The sequence below is a fragment of the Protopterus annectens genome, chromosome 2.part1 (genome assembly GCF_019279795.1).
Source record: "Protopterus annectens isolate FY-2018-M chromosome 2.part1, PAN1.0, whole genome shotgun sequence".
Classification (NCBI taxonomy): Eukaryota; Metazoa; Chordata; order Ceratodontiformes; family Protopteridae; genus Protopterus; species Protopterus annectens.
Window position 1 is genome coordinate 236,893,609 of NC_056729.1, and position 25,328 is coordinate 236,918,936.

Genomic DNA, 25,328 nt, shown 5'->3' on the forward strand with positions numbered 1-25,328 from the left:
TAATTAAGTAGTCTATATCCATAACCATTTCTACTGAGTGACATAACCTCTTAAAACTTTCAATATTACAGCATTTCTATGAAATGAGTTTTAAAATAGCTGTACAAATACAAGTTTCAAAATTTTAAGAGAACTTAAGATTACAACAGAACTTAAGTAACAGGCATATACAGTGTAAATGATAATTTTGTAGTTCAACTGCCTTTTTTTTCTGAACATCTGGTACAGTAACAAAATTAAAATAGTTACAAAAAGAGCAATAAAATCACATGCAGGTTAAGCTGAGGCAAAGGTTTCATACCTAAAGAAATCCACAGCAAGACTTAAAAATTAGACATGACAAGTGCTGCTATATTGTTTGTAACAAAACTATTTAATTGGTTCAAATCATGCAAATAAGACTACAGTCCTGACCACCCATGAACATTGTTATTCATTTACAAGCAACTATGGAATACCTGCAATTTTTCTGTTGCTCATTTCTAAAGCTATCTTTTGTAACTAATCTAAATTTAGTGATAGTACCGATCAACAAAACTGACATATTGTGTCTCATTGGCAAATCGCGTGTTGTAAATTCACAGGATAGTAAAACTGTAAAAGAATAACTCTGATACGTCTAATAACATCCGTATTATATGCAAAGCATTGCATTAGTAATTAAATAGTAATAGATAGAAAGAAACATTCTGTGTAATCTAATGCAATGTGTGGATACCTATAGTCACTACTCTTCTATTATCTGTGACTTATTTAATGTTTTACAGGTCTACCACATACTAATGCAGTATGATGTATCATTTATGAGAATGTTGCTTTTTGTCTTACAAAACCTTTAGCAACCATAACTGTTGTATCCAATAATATAAACGGTCAAGGAAAGTACATTTATTTCACACAAGAATAGCATATGGTAAGTTATCCCCCTAATGTTTTGGTCCCTTTGTTATGGATCTAGCATGCTTTAACTTGGTGCAGACTGCAATAAAAAATCCTTAAATGTATTCTTATGGTCTTAAGACAGTTGTGAAACATTTTTGCACACTGTAAAATGAGAAGAGCTGTTCCCTTGTCAAAGTAAATCAGAACTCATTTATAATTGAAGTAAACAGAAAGTGATGAGACTTTAATGAATTCAGTTAACAGCGATGAACATTAGATCCCATAACATCATATGTATGACCACAATAAATACATATAGAAGGAATGCAAAGCCCCTGCGCACAGTCAACCAGGTTGGAAAGAAAATATATTTTCTTACAGAAACAGTGCACATTTTAATGTAGACATACTATGCCAGGAATGAGAAAATAGATATTTTCATACAGAAACAGTTCAACATTTATTGTAGACATGCTACTCCATCAAAATGTGACTTCATCATCAGAAAAATGCAATGGGCTGCACGGCTTAATTAATGGATAAGAAAGCTATAATTACTCATTTCATTTTAGCAGCTTTTGTTTGTTTTGATTCACTCCCAATGAAGAGATAATTGTCACCTTCTGCTTTAAGCTCACTTCCAAGACATCTGAAACATAAACTGGGAAGTTTGTATGATTTATCAATCATTCTCCAACTGCTTTATTCATGAAATGCTGTCATAATCAGAACAAAATGCAGTATGTCAAAGAAATATGATATATGTGGCCAGAGCTCCAAAACTTCTTTCTGTTTAGTTTTCAGTTCTACTGCAAATTACATACAAATATAAAAATCACAGTTTAAAATATTGTTCATCTGTCAAATAATATGTTGCTTGGTGCAAGGGACTAGATTTGTACTTCTTAAGTGTACTTATAGCAGCAATGGACAGTGTACAATTTTTGACAAGTAAACTTTCAGATAGATTCCTTGATGAAAACAAAGATGCTTTTGAATAATGTTTGCACAACATTCTAATATGCAATTTCTTAGAATGTGAACAGAGAAACATCCTGCTGCAAAATTCTGTCAGTAAAATACAGATTGCAAAGCATATAATGTGTGTTTTCACAATTTATTTATGTATTTATTTGTAGTATATATTTAAATTTCTTTAATTGCAAAATGAAATGCTAATTAAAGTTAATGGTCCATGCATAAAAAATACATTCCAAAGGCACCCTATATGTAGCTGCCTACAGTCTGAGAAACCATATTAACAAATACCTATATGCCTGACTACTTGCTTACATGCCTGCATGCGTGTCTGTCCATAATTATCTGTCAGTCTGTCTCTCCATCTGTCATGGTAAGGCATGGCATCAGTGGCAGAAAGCATTATTTATTAGATTGATGTTAATATATTAGGTTAATAAGTCCAAAGGTTCATACTGTATTTATGGCCAAATTATCCATTGAGTACCTTAATCGCACAACCCAAGAATATGAGATTATTCATTTTTCTAGAATTAAAGTTATCACAAATCCCAGGTGTACTTTTATAATCTACCATCCATTCACTGAGCTTGGACTTAAAGGTTACCAGAGAGTTATTTTGTTTAATATGTAAAGGGGTCTATTCCACAGGGAGCAATGCCCTAAGTAAGGTATCCATCATGCCACCAATGATGCTCATTGGAAAGTGCAAGGTATTTAGTGTGGGTGTTTGTAGCATTATTGGTATAATAGCCATGAATGAAATTGAAAATCTCAGGGTCTTTCATAATACAGAAAGCTAGAGAAAGATCTATGAGCAGCAGCCTATATGAAACAAAGATGAAGTAAAAAGTTTCCAATCTTTCAGTATAATGTAGATTCTATGGTCCTATGATTTTCTTAGTGCGGAACCTCTTTGGTCTTTTGTATTGCTGTAAATATATTGAGCGGTACATTTTTAGTTGCTGCTTGTGTTTGTATTGCTGTAAATATATTGAGCTGTACATTTTTAGTTGCTACTTGTGTTCAATGATAGATCTAGTTAGGTATGAGTAAATTGCATTTAATGCTGTTTGGTCATAAAGGAAACACCCCAACAGATGGGTGAGGTAGAAGGACTTTTGAAAATGATTGAGACGTGAGTTCAAAATGCAATACAACTCAACCATGAGATGAGAATCAACATGGTCACTGAGTGACAGCACCTTTAAGGAACCCCAAAATAAAATTAAAATATGATTGTTTTTGAAAAATAAATAAATAACTCGACCGGGAATTGACAAAGAAAATAGCCTATAAAAACAAGACATATTTACAACAGGAAATATTAAAGTTGCAAACAAATATCAAGCAAAAGATGGAATTTTCCTGTCAACATGTCTTTCCTTAGTAATCTGGCTTCTTATGGAGAACTGTCATGAAAAGAGACTTTCAACTCTGTCTTCATTTCAGGAACATAACCTGAAAATGGATAACATTCAAAGCAATATATGTAATCTATAGGACAACTGTTTCTCTTGGATTCTTGTAGCAGTGTTCAAGTCCAAAGGTGCTGAATAACAATGATTTATTAAAAGTGATGTTATATACATCTTTCCCAATCCAAGTATCAAGTTTGGTCTTAAAGGAGGAAAGAGTAGATGATAATTTAATATTAAGAAGTAGGTTATTCCAAATCCTGGAAACCACAATTGTTAAGCATTTGCTGTGCATGCTCTTATGGCAAAATGGTACATTGTTTATGTATGTGTGATCTTAAGTTAGTAGATAAGGAAACGTTGAAAATAGATTGGTGGAACTCATCATTATAAATGTTGTATGTAACAATTGCTCTACCTCTCATGTATATATGACATCATTTTAATTTCTTACCCCTGTCAGTTTAGCTTAGATTTCTCCAGGCATAATTTGTTTAGTATTTTATCTCTGTACTGATTAGTTTGCCTTAGAGTACATGCAGAAACTATTGATATATTCCAAAATTGAATGTATTCATTACTTATATAAAATAAATAGATTATTTTGGTCTCAGAGAGATACTGATTTTATGAATATTCTCATGACTTTAAGAGCTTTTTTTTAAATTGAATTAACATGACTAGAAAAATATGTCTGGAGTAATTAAAATACCCAGGTCTTTACTGACACATATTCCAAGCATAGTTTCTCCATAAGGTATACAAAATGTTTGACACTATATACACCAGCATGCATTATTTTTGAGTCTATATTAGAACATCAAAGTTTCAAAACTTTGAATGCTCTAATATCGAACCCTATTTAGCAAAAGCTGAAAATATCGAAGCAAAAGAAAGCCAAATTTTTTGCTAGGGAAAGAATTTGGTTGTCTGTTTCTGTTGCTTCGGTATTTTCAGTGCTGTGGTGGAAAATTACGGGTCGAGTTCAGGTAAGTGTGCGATTGAGTGTGGGTTAGGGTAGTTATGGTTAGGGTTGTGGGTTAGGTATGTGTGCGATTGTGTGGACGTGAGGGTTAGGGCAGGTTAGGTGAGTTAGGGTTAGGGCACGGGTCAGGTAAGTGTGCAATTGTGTTGATGTGAGGGTTAGGGTGGGGTGGGTGAGTTAGGGTTAGGGCATGGGTGAAGTGAGTGTGCGATAGTGATGGACCTTAGGGTTAGGGTTTGGGTTAAGGTAAATGGGTAGTTAGACATGTGTGTATAGTTTAGTGTAGGGTTAGGTGTAAGATTTTAGGTGTATGTGTGTGGATTGCTTTTTGTTTGGTGTGCTTGTGTTGTGTGTATGTGTTTTGGAACAGCAAATTTTTCCCTAGGAAAAAATTTGCTGTTCTGTATGTTCGATGTTTTCAGCTTTTGCTGAGTAGGGTTCGATATTAGAACATTCGAAGTTTTGAAACTTCGATGTTCTAATATAGACCCTTATTTTCATTTGCTTGGGCTGAACCAAAAGCCTATTCTTCCTTCACAGTTATAGAACTCACCTAGAAACTCAATAATTATTAAGAAACTTTCTGTGATGTTACTTAAAAATATTTTGAGTTGTCTGCATGTTTAGGAATCCAGCAGCCAACATACATGACATATGTGAGGAATATAAACCTGACAATTCCTCATGGGAAGATAGTGAAGAGAGATGAACTGAATGTACCAATGGGAAAAACAACATTAGTAATCATAACATTGCCACCATTAACCAAGTGAACACAGTTAAAATCATACAGAAGGTTTGACATGCAATGCCACTCTTATGAGCACTTGATGAAGTTAACGCAGACTGGCCAAGGAATGGAATAAAGGATGCAGTATTGATGGAGGACAAGAACAGGAGTAACAGCAGTGACAGTATGAAACATAATTAATAACATACGACTGACAGAGTCTTGCTGTAGAGAATGTGGGTTGTACTATGGATCCTGCAGTGGGAAGGTAAAAAGAAAGACAACACAGTCAATTGTGTAGCAAAAGAAATACTGACAGTACAGCACAGTAACAGGGGCTGCAGATACTCAGTGGGAAGATTGCTATACCTATATACCAGGTTGGCCTGTGTTGAAAAATACTGACATAAATGTCATTTGTCACATGTGTACTACACACTGACGCAAGTTATGACAATTTTGTCTTAACATAGCTGGTCTGTCTGAACTTGAACCTGCACAATGCGGGCACTCACTGGTTGAACCTGTAGTGTGCAATGTTAGGGAAATTGCAATATGAAAATAAACAACAATGGCATGAGATGAGGCTGTGGCAATAACAGGTAATCATCATAGTAACAGTATGGAGACACTAACCTGCCATTCCATAGTTTATTCCCAAAGTAGATGGACCTGTAAATATTAATGCAAACAGTGTTACACATATTGTTTGGACTGTTCTGTCTGTATTTCAGTCATATGAATACATCACTAATTTTATATTTATCATCCCCATCCTATGTGTATATGTGTGCACAGCTTATCTCTGCTGCTGTAAATCAAAAATAATACATAAATATGCAAGCTACAGCAATGTGCAGTGATTGTCTCTATACCCTGTCATGTTATGGAAAGAAAGACATACATGTTTGGCCTTGAACTCCAGCTTCAATCCGATCTCTGGGTATGTGTCACTAACCTCTTGCTGTAAGCCGTGAAGCAAGAAATATTGTGATGTCACATCGGGGGAGTTAATGGTGGTCCTCCATCAGTGGCAACCCTCAATCTCTCATAATGTCTTAATCTATGGCTGCAGGAAGGATCGTGTCTGAGCAGTGTCATCTACAGGCATCATGGGATTGATTGTGACCTCCAATTGCATTTATCATGTTTGTAAGGTACATCCAGATTTCATGTCTCCAAACTGTATCACAAGAATGGCCAAGGAGTCTCTGTCCAGATTGCCAGAGGCATCCATTATTATTTCATTTTCCTGTGGGGAGAAGTTGTCATCCCTAGAATGGTTGGCCATATGAATGACAGTGGTATGCACAGGATAATATTCCTGTGAGAGTACATGTATGCAGTTGTTTCTAAAGACAGCATAAGTCAGCATAAACAGTATGCATTCCTTTGCAGTGGAAAGGTCTGTATAACACTGTATATAACAAATACTAACGTGACATATAAAAAGTAATAATGCCTTCATGTATAACATTTATAAAATCAACTTCTGATAAGTTTAGAGATCACATGTGGGAATAGAACCCCTCACACCACATATATGTTTTATTGAGGTTGAAAGACAACAGTATCACACCACAGAAGTCTGCATGCATTTCACATTATTATATTACACAACTTAACAATTGAACAACATATGGAAAGAGTCGGCAAACCTCAAGATGCATAAGCAGGCCACAGACAGTATTGATCCTTTGTATACTGAGCAAGAAGTGACAACAATATCCATAACAGCAACAGCACATTTTAACAATTTTATTAGGAAATATGAATTAAGAAATATCTGTAATATCAACATAACATAGTACATACGGATTGTGTCAGAATGTGTAGGTTTATGTCATTATACCACAGAGTGCAGGTAAGTACCAGTGAGAATTGTGGATATTCCATAAATCTGCCTTTCATATACTGAATTAAAATATCAACACCTGTATGCATAAATGTCAGTCAAACATCAGTCCTGTAACTTTTAACATCTTTTAATGATCATATTTTGAGTGAAAATTAATTTAAACAGTTACCTTTGGAAATGACTGACTTTAACAGATGTAATAATCTCCAAAACAGAAATGTTAACAATTGTCAATGTACCTCTCACTCCAAATGAAGTGCAGCTAATGTACATCCACCTTTAAATACTATTTGTGCCATACATAATTAATGAATTTCATTAAAATTCAAGGTTTTGGAATCTCATTTGTGTACCTCTGTGCAAATTAGCTACATGCACTGTAACACCCAGATGTACTGCGTAAACACCCAATAGGTATCAATAAATGGTATCATGTGTGGCATGTGCCCATTTTCTACCAAAGATGTAATAACATGTCATTAGCACCACTTTCAAATATTGATTTTGATAGATTTACAATCAGAGCATTGCTAACTGTGAACCTCTGTTTTTGCATTTTTCAGGCATTTTTCATTTGATGATCATGATGGCTACTATGAGGAGGCTGAGACATGTCCATCCACCCGACTGGACTGACAAGGAGACTATCTAGATATTGACTTTGTATGCTGGAGAGGAGCATCAAATGAGGGCCAGGCCAATGAACTTTGCCATGATAGATGAATGGAACCAGAGCATGAGGTAGCACTGAAGATGGACAGGTATCTACTGCACTGGAGTGCAGGTTCATCACCGCTATGATTACCTGCATCAGAGGGATGCAAAGGAGCTTCAAAGAAGGGATGACAAGGTGTAGAGGTACCCTATAGATCCCTACAGTAAGTGCCACTTTCCTATATTTACCTGAGAATTCCTATGGAACTTTTAGATATACCTTTGTCACATATATATCAGATACATATTTTTTATAACCAAGTACTTGTGACAATTACCTCATGGGGATAATTAAGTTGGCATAGTAACTGTTGTCCTTATAAGTGTGGGTATGATTCCCATGCAGTTAATTTATTTAATAATGTTTATAATATCCATAATTATGGGTTTACTATTGAAATGTCGAACGGCACTACATCGACTGTACTATAGTGGAACACGGACGTTCGAAAATAGTAATGTCGACGTCAAAAAAACAATCTAGGAATGCTATAGTCGAACACGGAAGTTCGAAAATAGTAATGTCGACGTCAAAAAAACAATCTAGGAATGGTTTTAACATGGGTCGAGGTAGGTGTTCAGTATTATTCAGAACTACAAACATCTCCCCTACCTTGACCCATGTTAAAACACAGTCCTAGATTGTTTTTTTGTCGTCGACATTACTATTTTCGAACTTCCGTGTTCTACTATAGTACAGTCGATGTAGTGCCGTTCGACATTTCAATAGTAAACCATAATTATGACTTTTGTAGATGTACATATGTTTTAGAATGTATAATGACATCATTTCACATAATCACAGTCTTTGAGCATCATGGATGCCTCTAGCATCTAGGCCACAGGTGACTGCGCATTTAGTAGTTTTCCTTTCTAGTACCGCTGTCATGCCTACTACACCATTATACATCAGATTAAATGCTCATACACGACTTCTTTAATTTGTTACTTTTAATAAAGTAAACATTCACATTTATTTAAGTCAAAAGGAAATGCCTGTCCGACTGCTTACACATATATCAGTTATGTGTTGAGAGTTGCTCTACCTGTACAATAAAATGGTCAATAAGTATTTGCAGCTTCTGTATTCATCCATTCTACCGCAGGAATTCAAATAAACATTTGCAGTATCTACTTGCTAACATGGAAGCCCTGCTGCTGTTAGCTCGGCCTATAAGGAAACTGAACAGTATCTGCACATTTTAGCAAGCTGTGGGTTCCACATAGGGGAAATATATCTGAGACTGTTATATTGGTTTTCTTCACCCATAGTATTTCTCCTGAGAAGGATATTGCAGTAATTGATATAATATTTATGCTGTGCATGGTTATGCATAACAGAGCTAATTGTCAAATTCCTACTTATATGACAGGGTGATGGGGAGCTATATCCTAGTCTAGAAAGCCAGGGCCTATCCTGACAGGAATGAGGAATATAAGCCACTTCTGTAGTGGATGCAACCCCCCACCCCCCCACATACACACACACACATGCACCCCATGCTACATACACTATGGGCAAATTGAACCATTGTCATTCCATCTACTTGCATTTAATTGCGAGGTGGGAGAAAACAAAAGACCCCTACAACACCCAGCATAAACTCTAAACAGAAGGAACTAGAGGTGGGAAATGAACTAGTGAGCTGAATACATGGAGGCAGCTACACTAACCACTGTCACTGTTACAGTAAAATCATTGACTTATGAAGGTAAACAGCTGTCTTAAAATCTACTTCTACAAATTAGGGGTTGACATATTAAGTGGGATAACAATTATTTTGCCAAGATACTGAAAATATATAAGTAATGCTTGGACTAATCAGAAGGTTAACATTTGTAAATATCCATACCTAGAGATGCTCTTTCCTTCAAAAAAAAAAGCTTGCTTATAGTCTTGAACTCAGATATGTAACTCATTGCAACTAGAAAATGAACAGCTATGGAAATCAGAAGTGGTTATTTATTTTGTTTCTGGTGGTCTTTCAAACATGTAAGACAAATCAGTAAATCAGTATTATAATGTAGAAACTTAGAAAATGACTCTAGTAGCAACAGAATAAGAGATACCATTATGTATCAAAAACGTTAACACTCTGACAGGTTTGTCTAATCTGAAGAAGGTCTCAAAAATTGTTTAAAACAATAAGTTGAATCCACACACTTTTAATCATAATTGGTTAAATGTTTCCTTCTTCATCAGAAACTGAATAGGCTCTTTGCTTAGCTGACCATTTAGATATAGAGAAATTTACATGTAATCAACACCTATAAGTTGTTATCTGATATTTGGGCAGTGTAATTTATTGACACCTCTCCTTTTTTAAAGTTTTGTGATGTCTGGTGTGTATTCTTTCTTCATTGAAATAAACAATTTTGCATAGACAATTTCTACCTAAATTTTAAAGGGATATGCCAGTTGAGCAGTCACGTGTTTTCCCCATCTCTGTATTACAAAAAGCAGCTATTTTATATATATATATATATATATATATATATATATATATATATATATATATATATGGGTTACCTTCATTTCACTGACAGCTCATTTCACTGACAAGCAAATCAGCAAGACCAATTCATTGAAAGTTCACGTCACTGAAAACTCATTTCATTGAAACTAATTTAATCGCCAGTTATGTATGGCCTGTTCCACGCTGTAGTGTGATCCTGGAGTTAGAATATATAGTAAGGGGGTGTGGGGGTGAAGCCACCCATATATTATAAACATTTTAATTTATACAGATGGATACTTACAAGTGCAATGAATAACTGTTTTGAAGAAAACAATATACAACTAAAGTATGTGGGGGGGGTTATGCCCCCCACACCCCCTTTACTATATATTCTAACTCCAGGATTGCACTACAGTGGGGAGCAGGCCATATATAACTGTCGACAAAATGAGTTTCAGTGAAATGAGTTGTCAGTGAAATGAGTTTTCACTGAAATGAACTTTCAGTGAATTGATCTTGCTGATTTGGTTGTCAGTGAAATGAGCTGTCAGTGAAATGAAGGTAACCCATATATATATATATATATATATATATATATATATATATATCTATATATATATATATATATATATATATATATATATATATATATATATATATATATATTATATGGCCTCCATTCAGAAGATTGACTCAACAGAAAGTTAAACTTCATATGGTTGAGACAATGTATTAGACTTTATGAAAAGTTGAATGAAGAAATACAACATAAATCTACATTTTTGCAGTGATGCAAGTCCCCCTCCAGCCTCCAGCCACCATCTTCCCTGGATATTATATATACCAAGATCGCACTATAGTGGAAAAAAGGGTAAATTCCCCAATCCCCACTGTGCCGCGATCTCTATTCAAAAGCTTTGACATCTCAGGAAGTGTATCATACCATATGAAGTTCAACTTTCCATCGAGCCAATCTTCTGAATGAGACCCTTATGAATACATAAATAAATAAATAAATAAATATGTGTGTGTATATATATATATATATATATATATATATATATATATATATTGCAAACATACATACAGACACACAGACACACACACACACACACACACACACAAACATGTATATATATATATATATATATATATATATATATATATATATATATATATATATATATATATATGGGCTCATATTAGAAGCTCGAAGGTCCTGTTCAGCGAATATGCAACCCATATTGCGTGAACCACGAAAACAGAGAACGTTCAAAATTGGGAAATTCAAAATGTCGATTCGTCATAGTTGGCCCAGCTGCGGTATAACTCCGTAAGGTAAGTGTGTGATAGTTACGGACCTTAGCTCTTAGGTTTAGGGTGCAGGTTAAGGTAAGTGCATAGATAGGTAATGTATGTAAGGTTTAATTTAGAGTTAGAATTAAGGTTTTGTTAAGTGCATGTGTGTGGATTATTTATTTTGTTTGCTTATATCTCTATAGGGTAAGTGTGCGTTAGTTACGGACCTTAGGGTTAGGGTGCTGGTTAAGGTAAGTGCATAGATATAGTGTATGTATGTATGTGGTTTATTTATTTTGTTTGGGTAGGTAGTATGTCGTGGGTGGTGGGGTTGGCCGAGTATGACGATTCGTGATTTTAAATTTCGCAGTTTACAGCGTTCGGTGGTTTGGTAAATTTGTGTTGCTCTTCTTGTATTCCCTGAACAGGACCTTCGAGCTTATAATAAGAACTCAGATATATATATATATATATATATATATATATATATATATATATATATATATGGTTTACTATCAAAAACATGAAAATCATTTACGCGAATGGTGATTTCAGCGACAAATAATGTCGACTCATACATATTAATTAGGTTGTATGGTCGACGCAACAATGTCAACAATTTCTGTTGATATTAATGTGTAAATCTCCCATTGACAAGCATGCTGTAAGTCACTGCCTTGTGAACGTCCTTCTAAATGGATGTACATATGAACATCGACATTCCGACTGTTGTTCCTACCATGTTTGAGGAGGAGGCTGTCGTGCATGTAAATGTAGACGTTTTGACTGTAAACCCTATATATATATATATATATATATATATATATATATATATATATATATATATATATATATATATATATATGTACATACAATTACTTACTTTGGTTGACAAATTAACAATATCGACTGGAAGAATGTTGACCAATAAAGGTCGACAAGTAGCTGTGCATACATGAAGAAATTCCTCACCATGTGCAAAATAACAACAACAAAACAATACCATTGTTTTTTGCAGGGGTCTGCACCCCCTACACACCATGCTAATTATATAGAGTATATACTAACTCTGAGATCACACAATCCCCAAGGAAAGGGAATATTCCCCCAGCTATGGATTGTTAATCTAGTGTACTTGTCGACTACCTGCATATGCCAACATTCCATTTATACTATACACCTAGGTGCATAATTTAACAGCTCTTTCTGCTGGCTATGACCATGTTTAGCTTCCTTGAGCAATCTGGTTCCGTGTCATGATGGAGAGGCTAAGCCATCCTTCATTAGTACAGGAATGCTAACCTTTGAACTCTGCTCATATTACTGCTCACATTTGAAATAACTTATTTTGATGATTGCTGCTAATGGATTGTCCATTAAAGTTAAGGATCAGTCTGGTCATACTGTTAACACAGGCAGCACAGTTGCTCCTTTGAAATTGTTTCAGCTATATTGCTTTAGGTGTCATTTCTCTCCACCGGTCACTGTCTTTGTAAAGTTTATAGTTTTCCTTTGTGTATGTGAAGGGCTTTTCTGTGTACTCCAGTTTCTTCCATATATCACACTGATTAACTGGCATCTATAAATTGCCACAGATATGGCATTTGCTCTTACAGTTTTGGCCTGGGTGGCTAGAAGGGGTGTTCAAAGACCAGCTCTCTAACCCAATTAACAGATAAGTCATATAATGCTGTTTCTCTAGCATCATAAATGTGTATGTAGGAAAGCCTTAGATTTTATATGGAATTGTACATCGTATGCTTACTGTCAGTGTCCTTGCTTTATTTGCAAAACATCTGGAACTTTAGACTTGAGTAAATTTACAATTCCATTCTACTTTACTTAATTTTGTATGTGATGGTTGGTCTTTTAGTAATTAATCCCCTTTAATTCTGCCTTTGTAGAGTTAATAAATGCAACATTATTTGATTGCCTTCAGCTAATTTCTTATTTATGAAAATAAAAAGCTGCAATGAAACTCGCTATGATCATAGTATAATGCGGTGGACAGGAACACTGAATAAGAGGGTAATATTTCGTTACTGCATTAATTTTACGTTTCCATTAAAGCAGCTCAATCTGATGAAAGGCCTAAACTGTCAGGCAGGAGGAAGAGTATTAATATTCAATGGAAATAAAACTGTGCTGTAATAGCAGTGATGTAGTTGACAGATTATTCCAATCATTTAATTAAATGTCTAACATTAGTGTTTCAGGTGTCTTTTAGTTGAAAACATACCTCTGTGATTCTCTAAGAATATCTGCCACTCATACATACCTCCTTTGTCATTCCTCTGTGGCCATGATTATAGATAAGACTGTGTCGTATTGAAATTCACATAACAGAGAACCACTCTTAGGTCACTTCATAGGAATTATACTAGGCAGCTAGCAATACAACAACAATCTGGAACACCTCTATGTTGCTCTTTGTAGCATAATAACTGTTTTAAGTTACAAGCGCATCTATATCCAAAGGTATTTTTTTCTATGTTAATATGTATAAAATGTATTCCTTTATGGATATACCAATGCTTCTTAACTATTTGTAGATTTGATTTTGTGTCTGTAATAAAAGTAAATAATATGGTTGGCATTTGAAATGTTGAGTACCAGCAGACAGAAAAAAAAAAGATCAGAAACTCTGGAGAGGAGCAGATCCCAAACATATCTTTTCTCCTTTAAACTTCTTTTATGCAGGTGGAAAGCCCTTCTGCACCACCGTGGTGGTGGAGGGGGAAAACCAACACAGGCCCAAATTTATATATACCAACACTGAGGTCACAATACCTCAGCGAAAAGGGAATATTCCAAAAAATGGCCATCTTGGACTTTGTATATGTAAGTCTGTTTTATCTATTCAGTCTTCGTGTTTCAGGACTCCCTCTATCAGATCCGAACATTTCAAATGGTTACCAAATAGAATATGTAAAGACTCATTTATACTTATTAGTCATACATTGCCATTCCTTTGAATAGGATGTGTCAGAAGCCATTCATTTCTTAATGTAATAACCACATTCTTTTTATGATCTTTTCAGAGAAACCTCTATGAGAAAAATCTCTCCTCGGGCCCATCATCTGCTTCTCTGCATTTGTTTTATCTTTGATTACCCTAGTCACCCATAGCATCTGTCTCATAGCAATAAAACATGTGTTTGGGTGCATATTCATTATATGTAGGTACATATTTCTCCATACCTGCTTTATCTTGATATGTAATATTAACGCCAAAAAAAGTTAATACTAGCTGCTCAGATTGTTTTCTTACATTTTAAAAAGCAAACAATTCTTTCTCTGAACAATGTAAAATCATCTAAATCTTGTTCACTGCCATCCCACAGTTAAAAAAATATAATCTACAAATTTTTTATAAAGCAAAATACACATTAAAAATGGGTTGGTGTGTTCTAACACATAGTGCATCTGCCATAAAGCCAGTACTAAGTTAGCATATGTATTAGAGATATAAGAAACTATACTATTAGGTGACTTTAACATTGACTGGAACACATGTAAACAAACCTATCCAACTACCCACATCAACCTATATGGTTTCCATCAAACCATAAATTCTACAACTAGAACTAATAAAACCAGCAATAAAGAAACCATACTTGACTGGATCCTAATAAACAATCCCCACCAAAAATACACTTCAGGAACACTACCAGATGACCTTAGTGACCACTCACTAACATACATAATTAGACACAAAACTATTCTAGCCAAACCACCTCTCATCCGTTTTTGTCGTAACAAAAAAATCTTTGATCCCCTTCAGTTTCAAAATGAACTAAGCCTAGTCAACTGGTCTCCTTTGCAAACCCTGCCATTAGATGACGCTGTTAACCACTTCAACCACACCTTCCTTACCATTCTTGATCAGCATGCCCCCATGTGCTCTATACGCATGAAATCTAGAACGGCAAAATGGCTTTCAACAAACACTAAACAACTTATGATTAGTAGAAACAAAGCCTGGACTAAATGGCGAACCACTAGAAACTCACTTGACCACCTTAATTACAAACAAAAAGAAACCTGACTAAACTAGCCATCCTACAAGATAAAAAGGATTTTTACATCCAGCTACAAAATTCCTCCCAACACCAGCCAAAGAAATTCTGGAATACAATAAACTCACTACTATCCCCTGGCAAAATAGAAACTCCTAGCCCAATAGGCTCCCACCCTGACTCGCCCTTAAACACTGCTAATGCCTTTAATAACTTCTTCACCTCTACAATACTCAATCTAGCTAGCCAGCAAAACCCTGACCCTCTTTACTAGACACCTCTAACTGTACCCCACCACCATTTCATCTCAAACCTATACCCACATCATATATACTACGCCTACTTCAAAAACTTAAACCTTCCACTCCCTCAGCCGACAAAATCCCAGCAGAATATCTCCAGCTTGGAGCTAAAGCAGTTGCATATCCAATCTCTTTACTAATTAACAGAACCATTAAAGAAAGTACCATACCTTCACTCTGGAAAATCTCCCACATCATCCCACTCTTCAAAGGTGGGGATTCCTTTGAATACTCAAACTACGCCTATTGCACTTCTTTCTCCCATTGCACAAATAATGGAGAAGTGTATCCATAAACAACTACTCAATCACCTCCTTCAAAATAATCTGCTAGCTAACTGCCAACATGGATTTCGTCCCTACCATAGCACCACCACAGCCTTACTATCCTTTATTGAATCCATTAATCACAACCTAAACAACAATCTACCTTCATCAGCCTTCTTTGTAGACCTATCTAAAGCTTTCGACATGGTGAACCACCAACTACTCCTGCACCGACTTAAATCCATCTCTCTCGATAGTATTGCACTTAACTGGTTTACTTCCTACCTTGAGAATAGGAAACAAGCAGTGCTATGGAACAATAATCTTTCAGAGCTCCTACCATCCTCCCTAGGGGTTCCTCAGGGCTCCATCCTAGGTCCCCTTCTATTTTCCATCTTTATCAATGACCTACACCATGTCACCCCTATCTACTTGCATTCAATACGCTGATGATACTACCATCATTTGTTCTGCCTCCAACCAAGATGACTTACACCTCCTTACCCAAAAAACTTTTTCAACCATAGAACAATGGTTCTCTAATCATTGTTTACTTCTAAACCCTAAGAAAACTAAACTGCTTCTCTTCAAACCTACACACCAATCCCCTATTAACTTTTCTCTTACATCAAACAATGGTACCATTATCTCCCCAGATGAAACGACCAAACTCCTTGGCATAACTATTGACAACCAACTCAAATTTGACTCACATATCAAGTCAACTATAAAAACAACTAATAGAAAACTAGGTTCACTGTATAGAATCAAATCCTTCCTTACTTCTGAGGCAAGAACTACCATAGCCAGAACGCATCTCATCTCTACGCTACTTTATGCTTCCCCTATTTACACAAACCTAACTAAATATAACATCAATAAACTTACATCAGCCTATAATAACATTGCCAGATTTGCCACATCCTCCCCATATAAAACACACCACTGCAAAAACCTCCGCCATCTTGGATGGCTAGAGCTACCTCACCTTATTCTATACTACCAGCTCTCTATAGCCCAGAAAGCCCTGCACCACCCTGGCAACACTCCTATGCTCTCCACCCTTATCCAGCCCTATAACAACCTAAAAAACGCTCTTCGAGCAAAATTCTAATTCAAACCTCTCAATCAAGAAATTCTGCAGGAGAATCTATGTTCTCCAACTCAATTGGTAAAAAATGGAACCTACTTCCTCCCAACCTAACATCCCAAACCTCCATCTCTATATTTAAAACTAAACTAAAACACTACCTAACCAACCACTGGCTTTGCTCTTGTGACTACCCCAGCTGATTATCATGGCTCCCATCTCCTATACACATATCTTTCTTTTTTCCTATTTTATTCTTTTAACAATACCTGTACTACTAAGACATGCCCTCTTTATCTTGTACCTTTTCCCTAATCGACTTGACATTGCCTCTTTTTAATAACCAACTTCTACTATATTACTCTATCCATTCTGTTACTCTATCTACAACACTATCCCTTTTACCTTCCTCTTTCTATCTTATACAAATGTCCTAAGTTCTGTGTTTGCTTGTATATCCATTACACTGTGTACTTTTTCTCCATGCCTATTCCTAAATATTCTGTAACAGACTATCAGTTATGGGTGAATATGTGTTTGTATTTGACAATTTACTGTTAATTATCATGTAGTAGATAGTAGAGCTTTTCCTTGCCTATTCCTAAATATTCTGTATCATACTGTCAGTCATGTGTGAATATGTGTATGTATTTGACAATTTACTGTTAATTATCATGTAGTAGATAGTGGAGCTTTTCTCCTCGGGCCTCCACTGAAAATGGACATGTATCCAGCTGGACCAGCCCGGTTAACAAATGTAAAATAAAATAAATAAATAAATAAAATTAGCAACTGGGGTACCCATTGCCACCCCTTTCTTCTACAAATATAAACATTCATTAAAATAGAATAAATGATTTTCTCAAACTACTATAAATAACTTATATACTGTGTTTATAAAAGCTGCAGACCTTGTTGTCTGTTGCCACAGTATTTTTTAACGCTTACAATGCCATATGCATTCAGTATCACCGTGAAAAGAGAATCAGCATCTAAAATCACTAACAAAAATACCTTCTCCTTATTCATTGAATGCTACATAAACAATTGTTGTAAAAAATCTCTGCTCTCTGTAATATAGCTTGGAGAATCTTATAAAGTCCCATTCAATATCTTTTCCAAGAAGCAGGATATTGGTACTGCCAGCCATCCTCTAGCAGATAATATACATCTCACTGGCGGATTTAAAAGATCTTTATGAATTTTAGGTAACCCATTGTAAATGGGACTAATAGGGCGTGAAACATAAAAAAGTTAAACATATCTAAAGACAATTCATCATGCAGGTATATATCATATACCAGAGTGGTCAGTACATAAGTAGTATGTTCAGCTTTTATCCTATTAATGTTCATAGGTTTCACTGTCAAATAGCAAACCATTTACCCTATCTAAATAAAAATGTTTACCCATTACTATAACAGTCCTTCTTTTGTTGACTGCTTTATTTATGATTTCATCACACATAATTAATGCTTGCAGTGTTTGCTTCTCATTCTTAGTAAGATTATAATATGCATGTCTGTAATTGGCATTACCTCCCATAAAATATTCACATATATATATATATATATATATATATATATATATATATATATATATATATATATGAGAGAGAGAGAGAGATAGAGAGGGAAAAAGAGAGAAAGAGAGAGAGAGAGAGAGAGAGAGAGGTCTTCCTCACAGGATTTTTGAAGGCTAGAAACTAGATGTTTACTTTGGGAATAAATGTAAATTTCCTCTTAAAGGTATTCCTATTAACATTATCTTCACCCATTCTGGGGAAAAAAAAACAATTTCAAATTTAAATCTCTTAAAACAATCAAAGCTCAGAGTCTGTGAAATGTCACCACAACTTGATGGTATAAAAAGTCATTCCCTTATTTAAAACTGAGAGCCCACCTTCTGTAAATAAACAACTAGTGATATTATGGGCAAGGATGTCTCTAGCAGTCTCAAACTTATATATATATATATATATATATATATATATATATATATATATATATATATATATATACATTACACACCACTGATTTTGGAATGACTGTGAGTCACCAGGCCAAAATAGTGCCTGCCTCTACTGTGTCCTCCTTCTATGCATCTGATTCTGCTGTGACTGTGGCTGTGTTGGCCATCTCATTGTTTGGAGGCATCCCGAAGAAGTTATGCAAAAATCCAGAGGCCCAAGAGCCGAAATGAAATTCACATCACTAACAGCAGGAAGAGATACTTGGTGAGGTCCTCCTGACCATTGCATGTCCTGGGTACTACCACCAAAGCCAGAATGGTCACTGAGTGTATATTTTTCTTCTCTGAATATTTTGACTTCAGCCAAGAGAAAATATTACCCAGTTTAAAATTATTAATGTTTGTATTACTTTTTCTCTTCTTAGCTGTACTTAGTTGCTGTTCATCATACTTCTCAACTACACAGCTTTTCACCTCATATTTTTGGTCTGTTTCTCATAAAATTGTGTTTTTCTGTCAAAATTTAGTCAATCATTAAGGATTAAAATCAGAAAATAATGACTGACATCAGAGATTCAGAAAATTTATACTAATGCAAAACCTGCTACTACATCAACTTTCTAAGTTTGTAAGAGCAATATTTAAAAACTGTCCCTATTTTTGGGACTTGTTCCCCCATTATTTATGACTTTGTCCAGATTTCTTGCTCTGAGAGGTTGAGAAGTATGTTGTTCACTTCATAGACAGAGACACGATCAAACATGTTGTCCCGGTCCCCTTCAATAACACACATCACACCAAATGACATTTGACCACCTTTATTAAATTTCCATAACATAGCTTTGATCACCAGTTCATTAATTACAACTATTCATGATATCATTGATTCTAGATACAGCATAACATCCTTGTAATGCTAATCAGGGCAGCATACCTACTCAACCTGCCCCAGTAAGCATCGTCCATGCCTCTGCTCACTTACTTATGAAGCAGTGTCCCATCTCACTTCATCCTCCATTCATTGTAATGTTAATCAGAGCAGCGTACCTACTCACCCTGCCAAATAAGCAGGGTCCATACCTCTGCTCGCTTACTTTACTTATGAAGCAGCATCCCAACTCACTTCATACACCATCCATTGCATTACCTTCCACCAAATAAGCACCATCCTTACCTCAGCTTGCTTATCTATTCAACAAGCTTCCTCCAACTACTCATTTTCTTTCCCCAGATCCTTGAAATGAACATCCAGACATCAGAGAGGGAACAGAAGAGGGCAAGCCTATCCCTCTTCTCTGCCAACCAGCCTGACCAGGCTGTTCCCCCTCCCTTCTCCCCAAAATTGTTCAACCCACTACTTCCCATAAAGGGAACAGTCAAGCCAAACATCATTTGATGTACGCATCATCTGTAAAGCACCTTATAATCCCGTCATAGACCCCTTTGCCATGCATCACTGGCACACCCTAATGAAACTAAATAAAGTAGAATTACCATGACCCGGCTGTAAAACCGGAACATCCACACCAAGAGAACACATAACCTTTTAGCCTGCTGCCTTCAAAGATGAAATCATGGCTCAACCTGAATGTATTGACAGCCTATAACTACAACAAAACCACCAACTATAACCCCTTGAACTCAGGACGGCACCTAGTCAAACAACTAGTAGCAAGTCTCACACCCAAGACCCTGTTAACCGTAGCATATCAGCTAAGCCCACCCACTACCCTGTTTTATATGTGCAACAACTCCATTATCATAGGGAACAGTCTAACTCCAACTTTAATGTCCTACCTTAGCTGGCAGAAAACCAGCACCCCTTGACCTAGTTCCTGAAAACTCGCCTATGCTCAGCAACAAAATACTCTACATGCACAGCCATAAACATCCCCAATTCACTCATTAACAAACCATTTTCAATTCTTGTTTGGCCCTGGCCTTTCCCCTCGAGAGCTCTTTCCTTATATTACCTATACCACTAGTAGATAATTAAGACCTGTCCTACCGCTGCCTTATCCTGCAACCAAGCTTCCTTTAAACCTTCTAACTCCCCTGTCACAACGCACCCAGTTTCTAAAAACTACCCCGACAGTTAACTACCTACCATGCTTCCTAAAACCCTATCTACAGCATTCACCCAAACCCCAAGTGAAATGATCCTTGTGCTATTCTGTAAAACCTTAACCTGGTATGTGACAAACACTACCTACTCAAGGGACAAATCTGTCACCCCAAAGATACCACCTGTTAGGACCAACTCCAGCATCCTGTCAAATACCTCACTGGTCCTTCCCCCACCTACTGCTCAACAAATGGATGATCCCCACACTCCCCATAACCGTCCCCCACCGGTTTTCCCCTTAGCACCCCTACCTACCCCTTCCTTACTTGCCCCCTATACCAACACAATAATCAGCTCTCACTAATTAAACACAGAGCTCTAACATGCCTTACTAAGATGATTACTCAGACCCTCCTTGTGCCCTATTCCAGAGGCAAGAACATCCATCCTATCAAAACATCACCTTTCAAATCCCCTTTTCAATCCACTGCATGATGTCTTCTGCACTTCAGCAATCTGCAAAGAAAAGAAAAACAATAAATCCTATGTGCACACATACCAATAATTAATTAACATGGAGGCACTGACAAGGACCCCTGCCACCTCAACACGAACTCAAATGCCTGTCCTTCTCTGACTAGCAGTGTAAAATCCTCTACCAAACTCAACTTTGCAATCCACTTACTTCCGTCAGTAACTGTTGCCCACTTGTGCACCCCATGTGTAATCTCCTCGCTTGCCACCGCTTCCATCATCTGTAAATTCACTGTGTATTGCCACAACTGCGACTCAACACACCACCATCTAAAAATAAAAGGACAAATTAAACCCTCTAATATGTAAAGAGAAGGCTCCACTTTATATCCTCCTTTTCCAAATTACAGCCACAGCATTCCAAGACTACATCTGCAAGAAAGAAAAAGACATGTAAATCATCCAAAATACATAACACACATTCCACGACATCTTCAAGGACAAGTCTACCTGCCCAACAAAAGGAATGTACTATCGCCACTCACATCTGACAAAACAGCCATAACTACAGCTATGCTTCCAATGACCCTAACTGCCCAAAATAAATTTAAATACCAGATGAGTATGCTAAAACTAAACCCCACACAAAGGGACCTATCAATATCCACCCCCATGCAACCTTGCGATTCCAAACCACATCAATTAGCACCCTGTATATGTCAGACTAGCTTGTAGTGTAAAACCATCTGCCTAGCTCTTAACCTTCCATCTCCAAATGATGCACACTAACCAACATAACGCAAACCAATGGACACCATGCAGCAAACTTAGTAACCATGTAACTGCTCACAAAAATACCATCAGGTAGTATTTAAATATCCCTCTTACAATTTTCTGAATGGTCTGAAGTCCACATCTCAAATGCTTGCCAGTATTTCTGACCACAGCCTAAGGCTTCACTATAACTTCTGCCATAAACAAAAGAATGATTATCCAAACGTTGTGGTACTTTCGCTGAGTCACTTCTAATTCCCTCAACATATCTGACTGCCATTACTCTCACAAAGCTAGCTACTTCAGTACCCTTACATGATAACCAATTAGCCAATGATTGTGCTCTGTAAAGCTGTATAACCACACTCAAGGAGGTACAATTGTTAAGAGTCGAGTAAGTTAAAACTAAACCCCAACCCCATATGGAATAAATGAACACAATGCAGCAAACCTAATAACTGACCAGCAGCTTACAAAATACAATCAAGTAGTATTTAAATATTCCTCTTACAAACTTAAAAGGTTGATAGAACAGGTTGCAGTAGCATGTATATCCAGAATGGTACACACCCATCCAGAAATTATACTCTTTTCATAACCCGAATGAGAGAGACACATTCAATGACACCAAATCATACAGCCTCACTCATGCCACTGCAAGAACTAAGCTTAACAGATCCATACTGTTTAATATAAAATAGAAACAGGTCCTACTTCTCTATACATTTCCCACTTGTGCCAGCAATCATCATACCACTAGATATGCAACGGACAACTGTTCACAAACTAAATTTAAACAGATTATAAACCCATTTGCCCTTCTGTCAAATCACATCATTCACATTGTTCACAAAACACAGATGTCCCCCTGTCAAATCTTCTGACAAATCAAATGACAGATTTGGTCAAAGCCACTACTAAAAATGGCATACATTAGAACTTGGTGCAAAGTAACAAAAAGGCACACCTTTTAAGTATCACTCCTACAACTGTAGAAACTGATTGAATAGCATGTTATGTGTTAGCATGAATTTCTTATGGGGATTAGAAATCTGAAACTAAAATGACTGTCCTGCATTGAACCATCAACAATTTGCCAGTGATTTGACAGCAAACAATAATGGTATAACAGAAATGTGAGGCAGAAATCTTACTTTCACTGCCACACAGCAATGAACCACCGTGATCATCCGCTCCACCCTCAAGCCAGCAGCGATCAATCAACTAAGTTAAAACAATACAAATCTTCCCAACCTAAACCAGAACACGCAATGTAACATCCCAACCCCCTCAGAATTACCACATGCCTCCCCACTCCTCCTTGTCAGCCATGCTGAGAAAAAAAAAAAAAAAAAACGTTCTATATACATTGCACAAGTTGTACAAAATATAGCCTACTGAGGTGCAATAAATCCACAGGGACAAATAATGTAATGCCAAGGAAGTCCATATCGTTAAGACAACTGTTGCCACTACACCGCACATGTGTAGGGAACAACCTTCACTCAGAGATCCCTAGCCCGCAAAATCACCCAGCCTCAGAGAACTGCCCCAGAAGAAAGAAGCCGAAGTAACCGCTTTCAATGAAAATAAAGTCAGACTTTGTCGTAATTAACTAAGCAAATAATGCCATACTGCTATAGAGTGTCCACACAGTACCTCCACTCACCACAGCCGCCATTGCTATAATGCAGCTGAGCGTCCATCACCCATTATTTGACAACAAACTCAAAGCCCGCGAAACATACCTCCACCATTTGGGTACTATCTGAGCTAACAAGGGCACTGCCATCAATACTCACTGACTCATAACACCGCTAAGGCTCTATGCAAACACCCAACTCTCCAGGGGTGCAAACTGAAACACCATTGAGTGAGTTTCTATGTCTGTAAATCATTAGTTTTGTACATACTTAACCAAATAATGCCAATGTGCATAATTAACCAATTAACAGTGTCCTCCTATACATGTTATGATCCCCTCAAGCCATCCCAGCGATGCCAGGACCACAAACTAATTTTTAATATTAACCACTGAATGGGTTGTACGCACACGCTGTGTAACCAATCCTGCCAGCAAGGACCAACAACAAGATGGCAGTTTTACATTTATCATAAATTGAGCTTAAGAAGAAGGAAACTACAAACTGGTTAGTTTCTCAATAGCTCAGTCTAATGAAACACAAACTTGTATTTGTTAATACTGTGATTTTGGTTTAGAGCACCAGAAAACTGCTCCTCACCCAAAGAACAGTCTGACGTGGTTTAGTAGTGAAGTTAACAGACACAAAACCTGGTACCAGGGTGAACACCTCTGTCTCTACCAACGCAAGTCAAAGCAAAGCGCGTCGTGAGCGTCAGTCGCGGCCGTTGCCGGCCAGCTCCAAGCACCCACGAAACCACTCTACTACAGGCAGCAAGACTTGCCCTGCCATTATGTTCCCCAAATTCCTGCCCCCGTTCCTACTATGAAAGCTGGAAGCCATAGAAATAATCCCAACGCAACCACCGCAACATGCGTGCAGACTCCCACAGCAACCTTTCCAACAGCCAGATCAGCAACCATGCCAAACCTCCCAAAATGAAATTTAAGTTTCTTTATTCTCTTTTTTTTTTTTTTTTTATTTAATGGAGTTCCTCCCAACTAGAGGATGCAACCCTCCTAACAGCAATAAAACCCCCGCTACACAGCCAGGGTAAAAGGCAACTACACCGAACCCAATGCAGCCATAACAACTCTGAAAACCCCAACACACCAGCCCCCTAATGATCAGAGTACACCATCAGCAAGAAAATACCGAAATCATTTTTTTTTAATAATATATATATATATATATATATATATATATATATATATATATATATACTATGCAAACTGAAGACACAGCAACCCACCACCCCCCCGTGACTGGACTGAACACAAGTTATCATTACCATCCTCTGTAACTGAGCACCACTCACCTCTTCCATACCCCACCATTCTAAGGCCTACCCGACCACTCTTCGCTTCAGGTCGTCACGGATGAGAGCCTGCTGTAGCTAGC

The 25,328-nt window shown here is 36.8% G+C and overlaps 1 long non-coding RNA gene across 1 annotated transcript; it reads right to left on the bottom strand.

Moving 5' to 3' along the window:
• Window positions 1-932: 932 nt before the first annotated feature.
• Window positions 933-25,328, bottom strand: LOC122794005. The gene is made up of 3 exons (XR_006363604.1): window positions 25,246-25,328; window positions 5,630-5,665; window positions 933-1,543 (listed from the first exon to the last, which is right to left on the bottom strand). It is a non-coding gene; the product is annotated as an uncharacterized LOC122794005 (long non-coding RNA).